Below are 18508 nucleotides of genomic sequence, written 5' to 3'. Positions count from 1 at the left end.
AACATTGCTGAGGACATTAAAATAAGTAAATACTTTCATAATACAAAAATCACCATGATGCACACCACAATGGAGTACTACATGGGTATAAAAAGGAAGGAACTCTTAGCTTTTGCAACAGCATGGATGGACCCACAGATTATTATGTTAAGTAAAATAAACCAGACAGAGAAAGACAAATACCATATGATCTCACTTACATGTGGCACCTAATGAACAAAATAAACTGATGAACAAAATAGAACCGAAGACATGGATACATGAAACAGACTGACAGAAGTCAGAGAGGATGGAATAGAGGGGGTTAGATGAAAGAAAGTGAAGAGATTAGCCAAACAACATGGAACATATATGCAAAGCCAATGTGTAAGAGAGAAATATCAATTGGTTGCCTCCTGTACATGCCCAACCAGTGATTGAACCCACATCCTATATGTGCCCTGACTGGGAATTCAACCTGCATCTTTTCAGGTATATAGGACAAGGTTCCAACCAACTGAGCCATCCAGCTGAGGCTTAGGTACTTATTTTTAAAGAATCAATTAAACTAAAATGCATATCACTTAATCCACACATAAAGCTTTAATTACTTTGGATATATTTATGAAATAATACTTGTGGAAACCTAGTAATACCTGATTAACTTTTAAGTATAATAGAAATATATTAGTGCAACTACTAAGTATTTATATGAGACATAAAAAATATATGTGATATCTTATCTCCATGTTAATTAGTGGTTGTCACAGTGCTTTTGAGATATATACAGTATTTTTAGAACATATTTGCTGCTGCTTTTGTAATATGAATTAAATAATTCAGCTTTTCATTCCCACCAGATCCACTGGAATGCATAATATTGAATTATTTAAGTTTTACCCCAATTATTTTTGTTACACATGAAACAATATTTGAATCGTTTTTACTGTATGAAAAATGTATCAAACTTCCACATTGCTACTGATTTTTTATCTTGTAATAGTTAACCTATCAGATTAAAAATTACTGTAAGTGTCATTTTGTAATATTAAACTTATTTTTCATACAACTCAAATATTTTTTAAGTGAAACCCATCCAGGCTTTGCATGTACAAAGCCCCTTCGTTCATTTTTTGGTTCCTCCAACATTTCCCCATAATGTTACATATTATTTCATTTGTAAGGTGAGCCACTGTTCTGAGAGGTCCTGTAATAATACAGAATCATCCATTATTTGCTTTTGAGATGCAGAAACTACTTACAGTGCTACCATTGTAATTATAATGTGAACAATACAACTGTCATTGGGTGAATGTGCTCCTTGGGCCTGGAGACATGTAGACGGGATTTGGAGGTTGTTCAGTGGAAAAGCATTAAATGTCAACTCATAACAAAGGAGTCCAAGTGAGAAGGGCAAGCTAGGAAGCAGAAGAAATGATGTTCTTTAAAAATAGTGAATTGATCTGTAGTTTATTTATTTTTTAAATCTATTTAGTGGTCTTATTTTTAGTGTCTAATGAAATGAGAGTGGACTCTGTTATAAAAATGAATGACATTTTTCACTATACAAAGTGATGTAATACACTGTACACATGTAAAACAGGATAAAATTGTGTTGTGATAATTTCAGATCAATGGTGAAGTTGGAACTTTATTCATTAAAATTAAAATATTTTAAAATGAGGAAAAATAATTACTTAAAGGTCCTACCTAAATTCTTAAAATGAATAAAATATATTTTATTTTAGCGTAAGTAAGCCAAAACAATGTATTAAATGGATCCAAATAAAAAATCGAGGAACATTAATACTTTTGACTTAAAATATCTGAATTTGTTTTATTTTATTTCATTTGCTTAGCTGTGTTGAACACTCATTACTCAATTCTTTTACTAGACTTCTGATCAAAGTAATCAATGTTATTATACCAATAAGATAATGTTTCTTTAGTCCTATGTCACTGATACAGACATAGTTTAAAGTATTTGAAGTTGAGTTTGTCATATAGCCTTGGGAGGAAATAAATATATACATATATAAGCCAAGTAGCATGAATTTTTAGCAGCCTGAAATATTTATGAGGGTCAAATTTTGGTTCCTTGTGTGTTGATATGATGGCAGCTTGTATGTACTGTTCTTCAAATTGTGCTTTACTTATGCTTCTTCTGTTGGTTGAGGAAAAGGATTATTTACCTTGTAGATTAAATTAAAATACTTACAAAAAAACAGCAAGGCACTAATTCTGTTTCATTGATATGTCTTCTATAGCCTAAAATATATTTTCAAACAGAAATTGGAAATGTCAACTGTATTTGACACTGGCCAATTAATGAAAGTGGCTTGTCCTATTGACTTTCCCAGTCAGCCCTGTTCACCATGGCTGCTGGGTAGCACAGTGACCTGTGCTGTTACGACAAATGAGTTTTGGAAATGGCCTTTATCCTCCCAAATAAAGTTAGTGTATCCAGATTTGGAAACTGACAGCAGTAATATTCCCCAACTAAGGCTGGAGCTTAGTCCTGTTATACTCATTAAAAAGCCTATTCATACAAATTAAATCCATTCCATATCCTGGCCTCTGATGACAGCTCCATTTTTTTTTTCTTGTCTGGTTTGAATTACCTCAACTCTGTACCCAGAAAGAATTTATCCCTTTCAAGAGACTTCTCCAAGCCTATAATAAATTCACATGGGTCGTCCCATCAATGTAGTGAATTTGCATTATTATTTCATTATGAGTAGGAAAGAAAGCGGATTAGATCTCTTCCAGCATTGGCAGAGCCTAATTCAACCTGAACACATGATTAAAGCTGGCATTTATGACTATAACTGTCAAAGAAAACTAATTGTAAACTGAGAGCTGGGGATAATTATGGCTTTTGCTATTAAACCATTTCTCTCCTATTTATCACAGAACCAACTACAGACGTTACTACTGTTTGCATTTAGTTCTCTGATTACTATGAACCTACGTATGTAAATGAAAGTTGATCTATATTCTCAAATTGAGGGCTTTGTGTAGAGTTAAGTTTAATCATGCTTGAGTATGCACGTTTTACTTTCCTTTTCTCTTCTTCCTCTTCTTTTTCATTTTTGGAAAAGGCAAAGTGACACTAACATCTCTGTGTCTAAGACACTGTGTCTTGCATTTTTAAAAATTACATACCCTGAATAGCTGCATGGTAATCAGTTTGACACTATATGCCATTTGAACTATCTTTCATAAGATATTTTTTAAAAATATGCCCTAAAATGTGTTGATATATATTAAAGCCTTTAGAAATCCATACATATATGTTCATATAATTTATATGTATATATTTTTACATAGGCATGAATAACTATACAATGGGGAATACAACATATAACTAGGCATATATAAATATATATTTATTATACTCACACATATAGTCATCATGCATGCATGCATATACATACATACATACATAAGTGAAAATAAATTATCAAAATATTACTATTAAACAATATTAGCCCTTCATTATATCACAAGTATTTTTATAATTTTATGGTAGCTGTATGGGGCTAATCACATAAGCCCTAAAGTATATCTACATAGGTTTCAAGTCCAGTTTTTCCCAGCTTTGCACATTTGTATAATTTCCCCATTTAAAAAAATTTATAAATATTGTTATGATTAGGATAACAAATGAAATAATTATTGTAGACTAACTTGCACAGAATAAATGCTCAATAAAAGCTTAAGTGGCAAAATTTTAGCTATTTGTATAAAACACAATTATTGTGACTGTAAATCACTGTGTTTGTATGATTTTGTGTGGCAATGTATTTTAAGGTAGAGATATAATAATAGTGGTAGGTATAATTCAACTACATATTTCAATTTTATGGAATAGAACCAATTCATAGAATTGTATTAAGCAAAGGCAATTTATTAAAAACTTAAGTAACAGAATTTAATTTTCATAACAGTAAAAATTATTTATAAATAATACATTATGTATCAAAGAAATAAATAACTTATTTTGTCTAGAATCCTGGTTTGCAGTGCAGGGAATAATTTCACTAAATCATATGAAATATTACTAATAATGAATTAAAGAAATTATATGTAGATGAGAATAGGCTTTTATAAATATCAAATAGTAGGAATTATTGTCATTATGAATATTAATATAGTTACAGTGGCATAAGAACATCTGCATTTATTCCATTGACACCTAAACTATATCCTACTTTTTTATTGGCATACTTTAGGTTGTTTTAAAATTGTTATGTATTTGTATATAAACCACTAAGAAAATTTCAGAGTGTATTTCTTTGCTTGAATTATATATTCAGGTTTAATTATTTGGAATCAAATTACATTTTTGAAAAGTGTGATACTATGGTTTTTAAAACTTATTGTGGGATTATTTTCCAAAAAATAGTATAAGTAATAAAACTTTCCTAACAGCATTACTAGGTATATTAATTAATAATGTGGAGTTTTTTCAATAGATGGAGTTATGCATATGTTGATATACTGGTATATGCAATAAGATATATTAATATATGCTATTTTGTTGTATTGACAACAAGCTTCAAAACTTCATATATCAGCCGGGACCGGTTTAGCTCAATGGATAGAGCATCGGCTTGGGGACTGAAGGGACCCGGGTTCGATTCCGGTCAAGGGCATGTACCTTGGTTGCGGGCATATCCCCAGTAGGGGGTGTGCAAGAGGCAACTGATCGATGACTCTCTCTCATCGATGTTTCTAACTCTCTATCTCTCTCCCTTCCTCTCTGTACAAAATCAATAAAATATATATTTAAAAAAAAAAAAAAAAAAAAAAAAAAAAAAAAAAAAAAAAAAATTTATAAATAAAATTTTCTGAAGGTGTTACCATCATAGATATTTTTACTGGTACACTTAAAAATGTCAAGTTTTGTGCCCCCCCCAAAAAAAGCATTTGTGCAAAGTTTTAATACATTTTTTTGAAGAAAAAGTGGTGCTGAATACTTCGGGAAGCTTATGGTAAACATGCTCTAGCTGAGGATACTTGTGAATGCTGGTTTAAACACTTTAAAAGTATTGATTTTGATGTGAAAGACAAAGAACGTGCAGGTCAACCAAAAACGTATGAAGACCAACAATTACAAGCATTATTGGATGAAGATGCTTGTAAAACTCAAAAACAACTTGCAGAAAGATTAAATGTTGCTCGGCAAACAATTTCTAGTTGTTTGCAAGCAATGGGAAAGATTTTAAAGGAAGGAAAATGGGTGTCACATCAACGAAAGACAAATGTAAAACCAAAAAGTCATCAGTAAAATGTTGCTTCAATGGCACGAAAGAAAGTCTTTTTTGCATCAAATTGTGACTGATGATGAGAAGTGTATCTATTTTGAGAATCCCAAATGCACAAAATCATGGGTTGATTCAGGTCAACCATCAACATCAACTGGTAGGCCAAATCGCTTCCAAAAGAGATAATGCTACGCATTTGATGGGATCAGGAAGGTGTGGTGTATTATGAGCTTTTAAAACGAGGTGAAACTGTTAATACTGATCACTACTGACAACAAATAATTGATTTGAACCACCCTTTGATGGTGAAACGACCAGAATGTGTCAAAAGACAAGCAAAGTAATTTTGCTTCATGATGACACACCATCACACACTTCAAAACCAGTTAAAGACACCTTAAAAGATCTTGCCTGGGAAGTATTAACCCACCCGCCTTATTCATGAGATCTTGCTCCTTCAGAATACCACTTGTTCTGATGAGTGGCACAGACACTTTCTGAGCAGCACTTCAAAACATACAAAGAAGTGAAAAATTGGGTCTCCGAATGGTTTGCCTCAAAACAAGAAAAGTTCTATTAGGGCAATATTCACAACTACCAGAAAGACGGGGGAATATGTAGCTTGCAATGGACATTACTTTGAATAAAGCACTTTTGATGTTACTCTTGAAATTTTTGTGTTTTCTTTGATTACAAAATCCGCATTATTAACCGATACACCTAGTATAGTCTCATTTGGTTTTATTTTTATTACTTTGTAATTTTGCAATAGTTTATAAAAATTATCACTTATTTTTTATTGTTTTTATTATTTAAATTTATTGCATAATTTTCTTGTGTATTATTTTCTATTAAAAAATTACAGATCTTGCCGAAACTGGTTTGGCTCAGCGTCTGAACCAGTCCCAGGTTCGATTCCAGTCAAGGGCATGTACCTTGGTTGCAGGCACATCCCCAGCAGGGGGTGTGCAGAGGCAGCTGATCAATGATTCTCTTCATCAATATTTCTAACTCTTTATCCTTCTCCCTTCCTCTCTGTGAAAAATCAATAAAATATATATTTTTTAAAAATTACAGATCTTATTTAAAGTGTATTCCTTAATGTTAGGTTAAAGACCAAAGATAACAGATCAACAGTAATAAAATCAAGTTTATCCTCTGTGTTTACATTAAATGACATTGAATCTTTTTTTTTTTTTTTTTTGCTTTCTGACACCTTGCACTTTGCTTATGAGTCCTGAAGGACTGCTAATAAATAAGTTATGTTTGCATTTTGGAAGTGTTAACTTCATATTAAAATGACAACCTGAGTCAATACTCCTGATGGAATCAATTTTTCTCAAGAAATAAAACATCACTGATAACATTTGATTTCTTTAACTGAAGTTTACAGAAAAACATATTAGTCTATGTAGAAATTATTATTAAGGTTAGCACTTATAAAGAAAGCTGTTCAAATTATATACACATATTTTCTAATTCAGATTATGACACATAGATAAAAATTATATACTCACTTAGCAAGCATAACTTCAAATGAAAGAAACAATTTTTTTTCACAATAAAATTGTCATAAATTCATATAATTCAATGATGATTTAGTAATGGAGTTTTGGTTAAAAATAATTCTCAGATGAACTTTGTTTAAAATTTCTATAAGAAATAAATTCCAGTGTCGATTATAATTCTTTCTTTGTAAAAAAATAATCTGTATAATCTCCTCTCATTAGTGTAAAGAATTAGATTTGCCAAAGTGCTTGTAATGTCAGCTAAAAGTTGTTTAAAGTGTTATTAAATATTTTTATACATATTAAATAATTTTAATAAAAATTTTGTTTGTCAAAAATACAACCTTCCTCATTTTTATTCATTGATCATCATTAATCATCTTTGCAGGTGAGTGAGTAGAGTAGTTTGAGATAAAAAGAAACCGTTTAAGTAAACCAGGACATAAAAACTATTAAAAATAGAACACATTTTGTAGATTTTTTGTGTTCTCAAGAATATATGAACATAATTTCTCAGAAAATACTATATATATATATTGATAGATTTAATTTAATTTTTAAAAAAATATGTTTTATTGATTTTTTACAGAGAGGAAGAGAGAGGGATAGAGAGTTAGAAACTTCGATGAGAGAGAATCATCGACAAGCTGCCTCCTGAACATCCCCTGCTGGGGATATGCCGCAACCAACGTACATGCCCTTGACCGGAATCGAACCTGGGACCTTTCAGTCCGCAAGCTGACGCTCTATCCACTGAGCCAAACTGGTTTTGGCTATATTGATAGATTTAATAGGGATAATGTATCATTGCTCAACTATAGTCCAATGCCTGTGTTAATATCAGGAAGCAAAAGAAAGTATATAACCAATATAAGAGTAAAAAAATAAAAGAACAAAACTAAAAGCCCCAAATATTAAATGGAATCCTGAGAATTTAGCAAGTCATAAATGGCAGTGAATGAAAAATAATTACTATACTACAATAAATGTGGACGCTTTAATTCTCATTGCATGGAGGTTATGGCTAGGAAGACTAAGTAAGGTTGAAAGCTGTTGTGAGAACTCCTACTGCTTTGGCTTGAATTAAGACTGGTGGCTATACACCAAAAACTTATTTCTCTTTTTTTCTTTTAATTTATAATGCAAATTTAAACAAAAATATTTCCCATGGCAAACCTTAGTAACACAATAATTTGATGGGATAGTAAGAACCACAAAAATGTTTCATTTTCCTCTTTTCCAACTTACATTTCTTAACAATAATATGTTTCAAAATAATATACTTAAAAACACACACAAAATATACCTTTAGTTTAAGTGCCAATTGCCATGAAAATCACTTGGTCTTTGTTGATGCGAAATTTGAATAATACAAAAAGCAAGAGACATTTTCTGAAGAGGATAAAACTGTGTATTGATCCTGGGGATGCCATGCATACCTGGGTAAATGGGTGCTCCGAAAGGGGGATTAAATAAGCAAATATAGTACAAATAGCAGTCAATTCACCCTCTGAGTTACATGATCAGCTAGGCCTTTATTCTCTAGGCAAGATTTTCTAGAAGGTGCTTCCTTAAAGTAAATATCAAAGACAAAAACATTAATTATTTCCAACTAAATACTTTCCAATGAAGTCTACCACCACATACTTAGAGATTCTAGTTAGCTTTATAACATCTTATTCTTAAAGATGAGATGGTAAGCTAGCATTATCATATATATAAGGATGGCAAGAACTAAATAAGTAAAATAAAGAAGTAATTTTAAATACTATCATTAGTTCAAGTACTATCATGTCATTCAGTAGTATTCTGGATCTACTGGTTTTGAGGCAAGAGCCAATTTTTAATATTTTCTTCCTACCCTGCATGCAGTGACCAGATTTTGGTACTTTGGGATAGCCATAGTGAAAGTATTTATAAGAATTGAAATTGACTAACTCTAAAAATACAATGCTATCTTAATTTTCCCAGAAACATACAAGAAGTCTTATATGTATAAATAAGAAAAATAATCTACAACGAGATTCTTCAAAATTAAAAATATGCTACCAGAATTGAAAAATGCAACAGATTATTTTGAAAAGTGTTTGTTCCCCCAAACAAGACGAAGAAAAAGTGAAATAAATTATAGGACAAAAAAGAAAAACAAACTGTTAGTTTCAATATTCAACATCCTAGCAGTAGAAAATCTGAAAAGAATCATCAGACAAAATGGAGAGGAGGAAATAATAAAATTGTTCAATAATATTTCCCAGAGCTAACAATCATGAGTTTCTTGATTGGAAGCATTTACTAAAAATGTGCAGAACCATGGATGAAAAGAGATGTACAACACAATACAATATCAATTTCAAATTATATTTGAAGATATGAGAAAATCCTATAAGCTTCCACAGTGGGAAAATTATTCTATACAAAGATTCAGGGAAAACAATGATTTTTGCTGTTTTTATTTCAGCATGAAAGTTCAAAGGCAAAGGAGTAATATCATCAAATTACTGAGCAAAATGATTTCCAATCTAAAATTTTATAACTAGTTAAATTCTTATGCAAAGATGAGAGAAAAGAAGCATTCAGACAAGCAATTAAAGACTACTGAGATCCTCAACCATAATAAGAAATTAAACATTAAAAAAAAGAAAATATGAAATATAAGTGATGGGATCCATAGAGGCAAAGAGAGACTCCATGATTATTATGAAGCAAGAACTCTACATAATTGCTGTGCTGTATAGGTAAAGGACAAAGTACACTTTGGAGAAGGTAAAAAAGAGACAAGAGAGATTCTTTGAGAAGATACAATTGATAGTACACCTGCTAAGTCTTAATACATTTCAAAAAGATTTGGACACTAAGTTGGATGTTTGAAGTTATATAAGTAGAAAACTATTCAAAGAAACAGCAAGACAAAACAAACTAAAATCCACTTGGGGGAAAATAAGAAGTTAATAATTATATTTTGCTCATGGCTCAGTGATGAATAGTATTCATTTAGTAAGAATTTTAAACACTGGATAATGTCCCAACCCAAAATGTTATGTAACTGCATTGTAGGATGGGAGGAAAGTGTGCTTACTTGTTGGGATGATTGAGGGAAAGAGAAGGGAATAATGAAGAGAAAGTCACATATTTCTTATTGAGAAGTTAATAGATGATGCCTAAAATTGGAATGTACCTACATAATATTATGTATATATTTGGTGATACATTTTAAATACTGGGAAACATTTGAAAGTAGGTGACTCTGGGGAAGGGAAAATTTATTGGTGATAAAGGTTTTTCAGAATAATATTTATGGAACTGTTTAACCCTTTAAATCAAGCATGTCAAACTCAAAGGCTAACATGGGCCAAATAAACAAGTTTACGTGGGCTGCAAAAACACAAAAGCTTCAATTTGATAGAGACAAAATACAAAGGGCTGGAATAAATGAGTTATTGTTAACATAAAATAATAAAACATTTTAATAAAACTTAATATTTTTTCTTGAATATTAACTTATCAGTCACTGGATAACTATACAAATTAAAAGGCATGATGCAAGTAAACCTATTTTTCTTGTTCTTCGAAAGCAAAATATTTCCTGTTGCACACACCAAACAAGTTAGTACAAGACTAATGATGTGGCAATCAGCTGCTAAAATATTTGCTGCTAGTGTTAGTGGAGAAAAATTGTGTTCCTGTGTGTAAGGCATTAAAAAAGAGGCAACTCCACCTCTTTCTGCTCTGGCCTTGGAGCCACTTCTTTCCACTCTGACCCTGCCTTCCCACGCTGCCCAAAGGCCCTGAGTGTCTGGGGGTGTTTTGCCCTGCCCCCAGCTGCTTGTGGCCTGCATATGCAAATTAATCCTCCATATTTTTGTTTAATTTGCATATTAAGTCCTGATTGGATGGTAGCCATCACAAAGGTGTGGTCAATTTGCATATTTCTCTTTTATTAGTGTAGATTATGTATAACAGGATATTGTAAAAATTAAGTTATGAAATTTTTATTAAAACATTTCTTACATATTATTATATTTGCTGTGCTGCAAACATATTTGTTGTGGGCCACATGTGGCCCACTGGCTATGGGCAGCAAGTTTGGTATGCTTGCTTTGAATTATGCCCATGAATAACTTTGATTTAATTTTAGATATACTTGAGTAGAAAAGGCTACACATGTATATGATGTAGTACAATATATACTTAAGTGTTCTTGCTCCCCCAAGACAGGTTAGCTAGTTCTAGATTACCAAATAACTAATTCCATTGTTTTAGACACAAGTCAGTTTCTTGATTTTAAAAAAAAAATAGAGATGTTACTAAGATACTAAGATGATACTGAACATTTTTACTAAATATTTTTTGTAAATTAAATAGAACTTCTGGGAACACACATGTTGTTGTAACCACAACTACAAATACTGTTACTACTTCATTATTACATAAGTTTCTCATTCCAATTATTCAGTTCCTGACCCCTAAAGAAAATTTTTAATTTTGTCTATCATTAAGAAATAGTCATTATACATATAATCTTTACATATAAAATATACATATTTGTACACATGTGTAGGTATATATAAATAAAAATTCATTTTTTACAAATATAAGTATAGTACAGATGACATATACCATTTAAAATATAATGTAGTAGAGGCCTGGTGCATGAAATTTGTGCACTCAGAGGGGAGGTCCCTCAGCCCAGACTGCAGCCTCTTCTAGTCTGGGAGCCCTCAGGGGATGTCTGACTGATGGGAGCGGGCCTAAGCCATCAGTCAGACATCTCTAGTGCTGCAGTGGAGGCAGGAGAGGCTCCCATCACTGCTGCTGTGCTAGCCAGCCATGATCCTGGCTTCTGGCTGAGTGGCACTCCCCCTGTGGGAGCACACTGATCACCAGGGGACAGCTTCTGCATTGAGCATCTGCCCCCTGGTGGTCAGTGCATGTCATAGTGACTGGTTGTTCTGCTGTTCAGTTGATTTGCATATTATCCTTTTATTATATAGGATAATGTGTTATTATGAGCAAGGCCTCTAATTAATTTTTTTAGGTAGTTACAGGGAAGGGCAGAATTTTCACTTGAATCTGAAGCTATTGCCCTTAGCTAAAATATCTGCATGCCACTGAGACACATCTTGGTGAGGCTCATTCTGAAGCCCCACTGTTCTATTATGTGTGTAAGTATTGGGAATTATCTTATCTCTTTAGTGAAAGGAACCTTTTGTTATGTTACAATGACTAACTTTATCTCATGAGTTGTGTTTTGGCTTTAAGCCTGTATCCAGTATTCATGCAGCAACTTCATTTCTTCTGTTCAATATTTACGGGTCGTAACTTTTATTTTATCTTCTCTAAATCTTTCTAGATTTTTATGTATTAAATAGGAATAGCCCATGGACACAGACAATAGTCTGGCAAAGGCCTGGAAGGGGCGGGTGCAGGGTGGAGAAGATTAATGGGGGGGAAAACAAACAAACAAACAAAAAATCTAAAATAAAGGGACATCTGTAATACTTTCAACAATAAAGGCAGATTTTAAATAAAGACAGATATCTTAGTTGAGAAGAGTTTTATGTGAAATAATATAAGTAATTGCTCTACACTGTACTTTATATTCTCAACTCCTCTCAAAGAGATATTAATTGACCTTATGTTCACTTAATGTTAATTGACCCTATGTTCATTGACTGCAGGACTGACTTCCACCATGCCGACCCAGCAATGACTGCTACAGGGGCTGTGATCAGACCCTACTTTTCTCTCCCAGCCTCTGTCTGGGCCTGATTGCAGCCCCCTCAGCAGTCAGTGCCAGGTCTCCTCGGCTGAGGTGCTCATAGCCTGGCAGTCAGTGAGGGGTGACCATGGAAACCCAGGGATGACTGCAGAATTGACTTCCCGTTGTTTGAGCCTCCTGTGGTTGTAGATGTGATGGACCCAGGGTTTTTATATATTAGGATAGTGTGTAAAGCAATAGAGGTTTAACCACTTTATTTTTTTTAATGCTGCAGTCTCTCATTATATAAATAGACTATGCTTTATCTTCTTACTGGTGGATATAAAGTAAGTTCTAGACTTACATTCTGAGAGAGTAATGCTATAATTTCTCAAAGGAGCAAATTTGTGGTACAAACTAAAAATTGACTCACCAGGTTAAATGATATGCAGTTAAAAAAATTTTAACAGATGCTAGAGAATTGTAAGGGTCTCAAATCACAAAACTCAGGACTCTGCCTTTGCCAGCTTTGGCTGACTGAAGTCTTAGTGAATTAAGTTGTTATTTAGAGAATGTGTATAGAGATGTAATACAGTTGTATTTGCATAAAATCATATGAACCAATTTTCACAAGACTGGTGAGGATTCTAGCATGAGGCTAGAATGAATGAATGGACATCAGTACAATTATCTGGACATAGAATCAAAGAAAATAAAGAACTCAAGTTTTTCTCTTTTACTTGAATTGTATGGTTAATTATTTCTCCTTCCCCTCCTCCTCCTCCTCCTCCTACTCCTCCTCTTCTTTCTTCTCCTCCTCCTTCTCCCCTTCCTCCTCCTCTTCCCCTTCCTCCTTTTCCACCTCTCTTCCTCCTCTTCCTCCTATAGATGCATCTTTAACACATATATCTTTGGAGTTAAAAATATTTTCTTCAAAGTAATACAATCTATTTCTATCCATTCCTCCCTACTCTTGCATTTTCTTATTTTTGGAGGGGTATTAGCTATTGTAGAAATCGGGAGCATCATGCAGCCCTCTGATACCTGTAAAGACTCTAAATAGATGTCACTATCTCCCAGTAAAATCATTAACCCGTTCCTTATATTGATGTAGTAAAAGCAGAATCAGGCATGAACTTCTGAGAGGAGAAGTAAAAACATTCAATTTATCAAGGCCTAAAATAGACCAAAGTCATGGAATAGAAAAAAAAGAGTAATTTAATGAATGAGTGTTTAAATGAGAAATGACTATGAGGTTTTATTGAGAGAGAAGTAGTTGTGTTCTCCATCCATTAAAACAAAAAACAAAAAACAGTAGGCTTACACTTTCCAGTGAGATTTTTGGAACTAATAGTTAAAAGTGAAATATGCTATTGTGTGTCCATTCTCAGACACAGAGAAATTAAGACAATGTAAAATATAACATTAACACTGAAGTTTAAGAGTTCAGGAAGACATCATTTGCTAAAAGTCTGTTGCTCAGACACAGGTCATATAATGTTTGTTTGACTTGAGTATGGTTTTTAAGATATGCCACCAATTAAAATGCAGGGGATTTAATATACAAATCCAAAATTTCTGGATTTTTTTTAACAATCTAAATAGCTGGAACATTGGATGCAAGCTGAGTAGTGCTGCAAACTCTCTAGCTTGGCACCCTCCTTTTCAATCTGTAATGACTCCCAGGCATGAGGTTGAGTCTTAGTTCACATATACCCTTGTGTTTCCTCTGGTATTTTCTTCTCCCAAAGTGCAATTTGAAAGCAAGGGTTTCATTTTTGAAGGAAGATAGAAAGATCACCTTATTGTGGAAATGAAGAATATTCTTACTTTTTAATATATGCAACATGTGTGCCCAGAAAAGTCAAGATAGCATTTTTATAAATCCAGCCAAATTTCCTCATTTATTTTTTCTTGACTGGATTCTGTTAGCTTTTTGATTTTGAGATATATCATTTAAGTGGACTTAAGCAGGAGTTTTGGTTCTGGTTAAGAACATAAATGGCAATACTAAGTTCTAAAGTATCCCATGCAAAGAACCCGAAGAAGCATGCTAATAAAACCCAGTGACTAAACATACATACGTTCCGGCAGTAACCTTCTTTGGTATTTCCCAAAGGAGCTGAAAACTTACATTCACACAAAAGCCTGCACCTGGATATTTATATCAGCTTTATTCATAACTGTCAAAACTTGGAAGCAATAAAAATGTCCTCTAGTAGATAAACAGATAAATAAACTGTGATACATCCAAACAATGAAATGTTTTTCAGCACTCAAAATAAATGAACTATCAACCAACAGAAAGATAGGAAGGAACCCTAAATACATATTACTATAGTGAAAGAAGATAATCTGAGAAGACTACATACTATATGATTTCAATAAGAGTACATTCTAAAAAAGGCAGTAAAAGATGAGTGGTTGCCATGGTTTGGGGAGGCAAGGGAGGCAAGGGAAGGTGAAATAGCTGGAGCTCAGATGATTTTTAAGGCATGTATCTGGGCTGGAGGCACATATATTCTGTCACTAATATTGGGTGACAAAAGATTATTTGACTTTGACACAGTGCAATATACACATAAATGTACACTTGAAACCTAAAAGATCCTATTAACCCATGTCACCCCAATAAATTTAATTAAAAATTAAACTTTTTTCAAAGATATTAAAAATAAATGCTACATTGAAATGTATAACATATTTATAAAAAGACAAATATTTTAAGTATGGTAATTATCCTCATATTACTTCATAAATTTCTCACAATTCCAATAAAAAATCTTTGAAGTGTTTTTTTCTTTTAACTTGGCAAGTGAATTCTCACCATTATTTTTTTTTTTTAAAAAAAGCAAATAACAGCCTAGAAGATTTTGTAAAAGAATAATTTAGTAAGGCTTAACCTAGCAAATATTAAGTTGTAATATAAAGCTCTAGCAACTATGATAATAGTATTGGAGACAAAAATAGTTTTGTAATGTTAATTAACTGGTTACAAAAACATAGGTTTCTTATACTAATTTTTAAATTTTAAGGATATCTGATATATTTCATAATGTTTTTTTAGAATTAAGGTTTAATGTTTAATAGTAATTAAATATGAAAGACCCAATTAACTAATTTAATAAACATTTTTAAAAGTAAATGTTAAGATTACATACATAAGATAGCTTAATTTTTAGAAAAAAATTTCTTTTGAATAATAACATATTAAAAAAAGTTATACTGTAAAATAATAATCCTGGAAAATCCACATGTATTTTTAAAGGAATCATTAACATGTATAGGAGAAAAGTTAGAGCTAATTATACATTAAACCACTTCTATAAAAGTAGATGAGAAGATAAATGGAATGTTATATAAATTTAACTTGCAGATGTGGTGTATCTTTTATCTTAAATTTTTAAAGTAAGAGAGCAAAACTTATGTAAGTTACATTCTTTAGAAAACATCTACTTTTTTTTTTTTTAAGACTGGTAAACTGGCAGCTTAAATAATAAAATGATTGAAGGACATGAAATCAGTGGATGACTGATTCAAGTTTTTAATAACAGCCAGTTACCTGTCCTTGAACTTAACTTAGCCAAGTCATTCTGACATATGTTCTTGTCCTTTGCCTTTTAGTAAGTATCAGTGGCACAATAGCTTGAAATATGAGAATATGTGACCTCGCTGTCAAGGTAACTTCTAAACATAATTAGTGTGTTTTGGCAAACCATGGTAAGCACTGATCATTTTATAACGCTATTCTGTTACAAGTTCATGATGATACCTTTGGATTCAAACCACCATGCTTGAGCAGTTGCTGCCTGAAAGGAATTTGCCTCTATTAAATTGATGCAGGAAAGTTCTGTTTTCTTGACATGATATTTAAAATGAAATACTACATTCAGAATTGACTAGTCATTGGAGATCTCTGCTTTAAAATGGCACATGACTTAAGAAGTACAAACTTCCAGTTATAAAATAAGGCATGGGGATATAAAGTACAGGATAGGGAAAAGAGTCAATAACATTGTAACAACTATGTACAGAGTCACATGGGTACTAGGCTTATAGTGTTGATCACTTTGTAAGGTATATACATGTGGACTCCTTATGGTGCACACCAGAAACAAATCAAATACTGTATGCCAGTTATAAGTTAAATAAATTAATAAAATAAAATAACTAAAAAGGTCTCAAAGTTGTATGAAACTTGAAAAAAAGTCACCTTGCTAACTTATAAACTTTTATCATTAATAATTTTGAAGATTAGAAAAGACACAAAAATTTTATGAGAGTTTAAATGATTACTGATACACAACCTATTTTACAAATTAACTCTAAAACTTCACAACCTACAATTATATTATAGTAATAAGTAGGATTTCTAGCAAAACAAACTAAAATTCAAAAAGTGGAAAATATTTTGCTTGGTCAGGTGGCTCAATTGGTTGGGGGTGTTATCCCATACACCCAAAGGTTGCGAGTTCAATTCCTGGTTGGAATAAGTATGAGAGACAATTGATGTTTCTCTCACATCAATGATATATTTTTCTCTTTCTCCTCCTCCCTCTTTTTCTCAAATCAATGAAAATGCATCCTCAGATAAGAATTTAAAAAAGGTAGCCCTAGCTGGTTTGGCTCTGTGGATAGAGTGTCAATCTGTGACTGAAGGGTCCTAGGTTCAATTCCACTCAAGGAATTATGCCTTGGTTGCAGGCTTGATCCCCAGGAGGGATTGTAAAGGAGGCAGCTGGTTAATGAGTCTTTCTCATCATTCATGTTTCTATCTCTGTCTCCCATCCTATTTGAAATCAACAAATTATATGTACACACACACACACACACACACACACACTCTAGAGGCCCGGTGCATGAAATCCATGCACTGCAGGTGGTGTCACTCCACTCAGTCTGAACCCTCTCCAATCTGGAACCTCTTGAGGGATGTCTGACTGTTCGTTTAGGCCCAATCCCATCAGGATCCCACCAGGATCGGGCCTACACCAGCAGTCGAACACCTCTCTCACAATCCAGGACTGCTGGCTCCTAATTGCTTGCCTGCCTGCCTGCCTGATTGCCCCTAACTGCTTCTACCTGCCAGCCTGATAGCCCCCTATCCACTCCACTGCTGGCCTGATTGACACCTAATTTCTCCCCTGCCATCCAGATCACTCCCAACTGCACTACCCTGCCAGCCCAATTGACCAAAACTTCCCTCCTCTGCTTGCCATCTTGTGACAATGTTGGGGCAGCCATCTTGTCACAACATGGGTGCAGCCATCTGATGGTGGCCATCTTTTTAAAAATGTATTTTATTGATTTTTGTACAGAGAGGAAGAGAGAGGGATAGTTAGAAATGTTGATGAGAGAGAAGCATTGATCAGCTGCCACCTGCACACCCCTCACTGGGGATGTGCCTGCAACCAAGGTACATACCCTTGACTGGAATCAAACCTGGGACAATTGAGTCCACAGGCAGATGCTCTATCCACTGAGCCAAACCAGTTAGGGCCGATGGTGGCCATCTTGTGATGACATGGGGGATGGCCATCTCGTGATGACATGGTGAGTGGCCATCTTGTGACATGAGGGCATGAGGGTCAATTTGCATATTACCTCTTTATTATATAGGATATATATATATTTTGAAGGTAGAAAATATTTTGACATATTTATTGTTCTTTATTTCATAAATTATAGTTAGGGTTAATGGTGCTCCAAATACATTCTAAGGTGGCCCCTACTAGTCCTGCCTCCTATTGTTTGCACTGGGTTCTAAGCAATAGAATGTGACAAAAGTGATGGAATGTTAATCTCCTGTTTAAGTCACCTTACTTGAAACTCCCTTCTCTAGTAAACTTATTTTTGAGACTCTTCTTGCTGGCTTGAAAAAGGAAGCCCTCATTTTGGAAAAGAACCCATAGCAGGGAACTGCAGATAGGCTACGGGAACTGAGGGTTGCTTCTAGCCACTAGCCAGCAAGAAGGAGGTCACCTTAGTCGTACAATTGCAAAGAAGTAAATCCTGCTAGCAATTTGAGTGAGCCTAGAAGTGGGTTCTTCCCC

The 18508-nt window shown here is 33.4% G+C and overlaps 1 long non-coding RNA gene across 1 annotated transcript; it reads left to right on the top strand.

Annotated features, from left to right (window-relative positions):
* Window positions 1-5281: 5281 nt before the first annotated feature.
* On the top strand, window positions 5282-17100 carry LOC118703323. Its single transcript, XR_004982986.2, has 4 exons — window positions 5282-5819; window positions 8411-8416; window positions 10540-10546; window positions 17073-17100. It is a non-coding gene; the product is annotated as an uncharacterized LOC118703323 (long non-coding RNA).
* Window positions 17101-18508: the final 1408 nt, after the last annotated feature.

Source organism: Pipistrellus kuhlii, unplaced genomic scaffold, assembly GCF_014108245.1.
Source record: "Pipistrellus kuhlii isolate mPipKuh1 unplaced genomic scaffold, mPipKuh1.p scaffold_m20_p_4, whole genome shotgun sequence".
NCBI classification, from domain to species: Eukaryota; Metazoa; Chordata; class Mammalia; order Chiroptera; family Vespertilionidae; genus Pipistrellus; species Pipistrellus kuhlii.
Note: the sequence above shows the minus strand (reverse complement) of the source record. Positions and strands in the feature narration are given on the sequence as shown.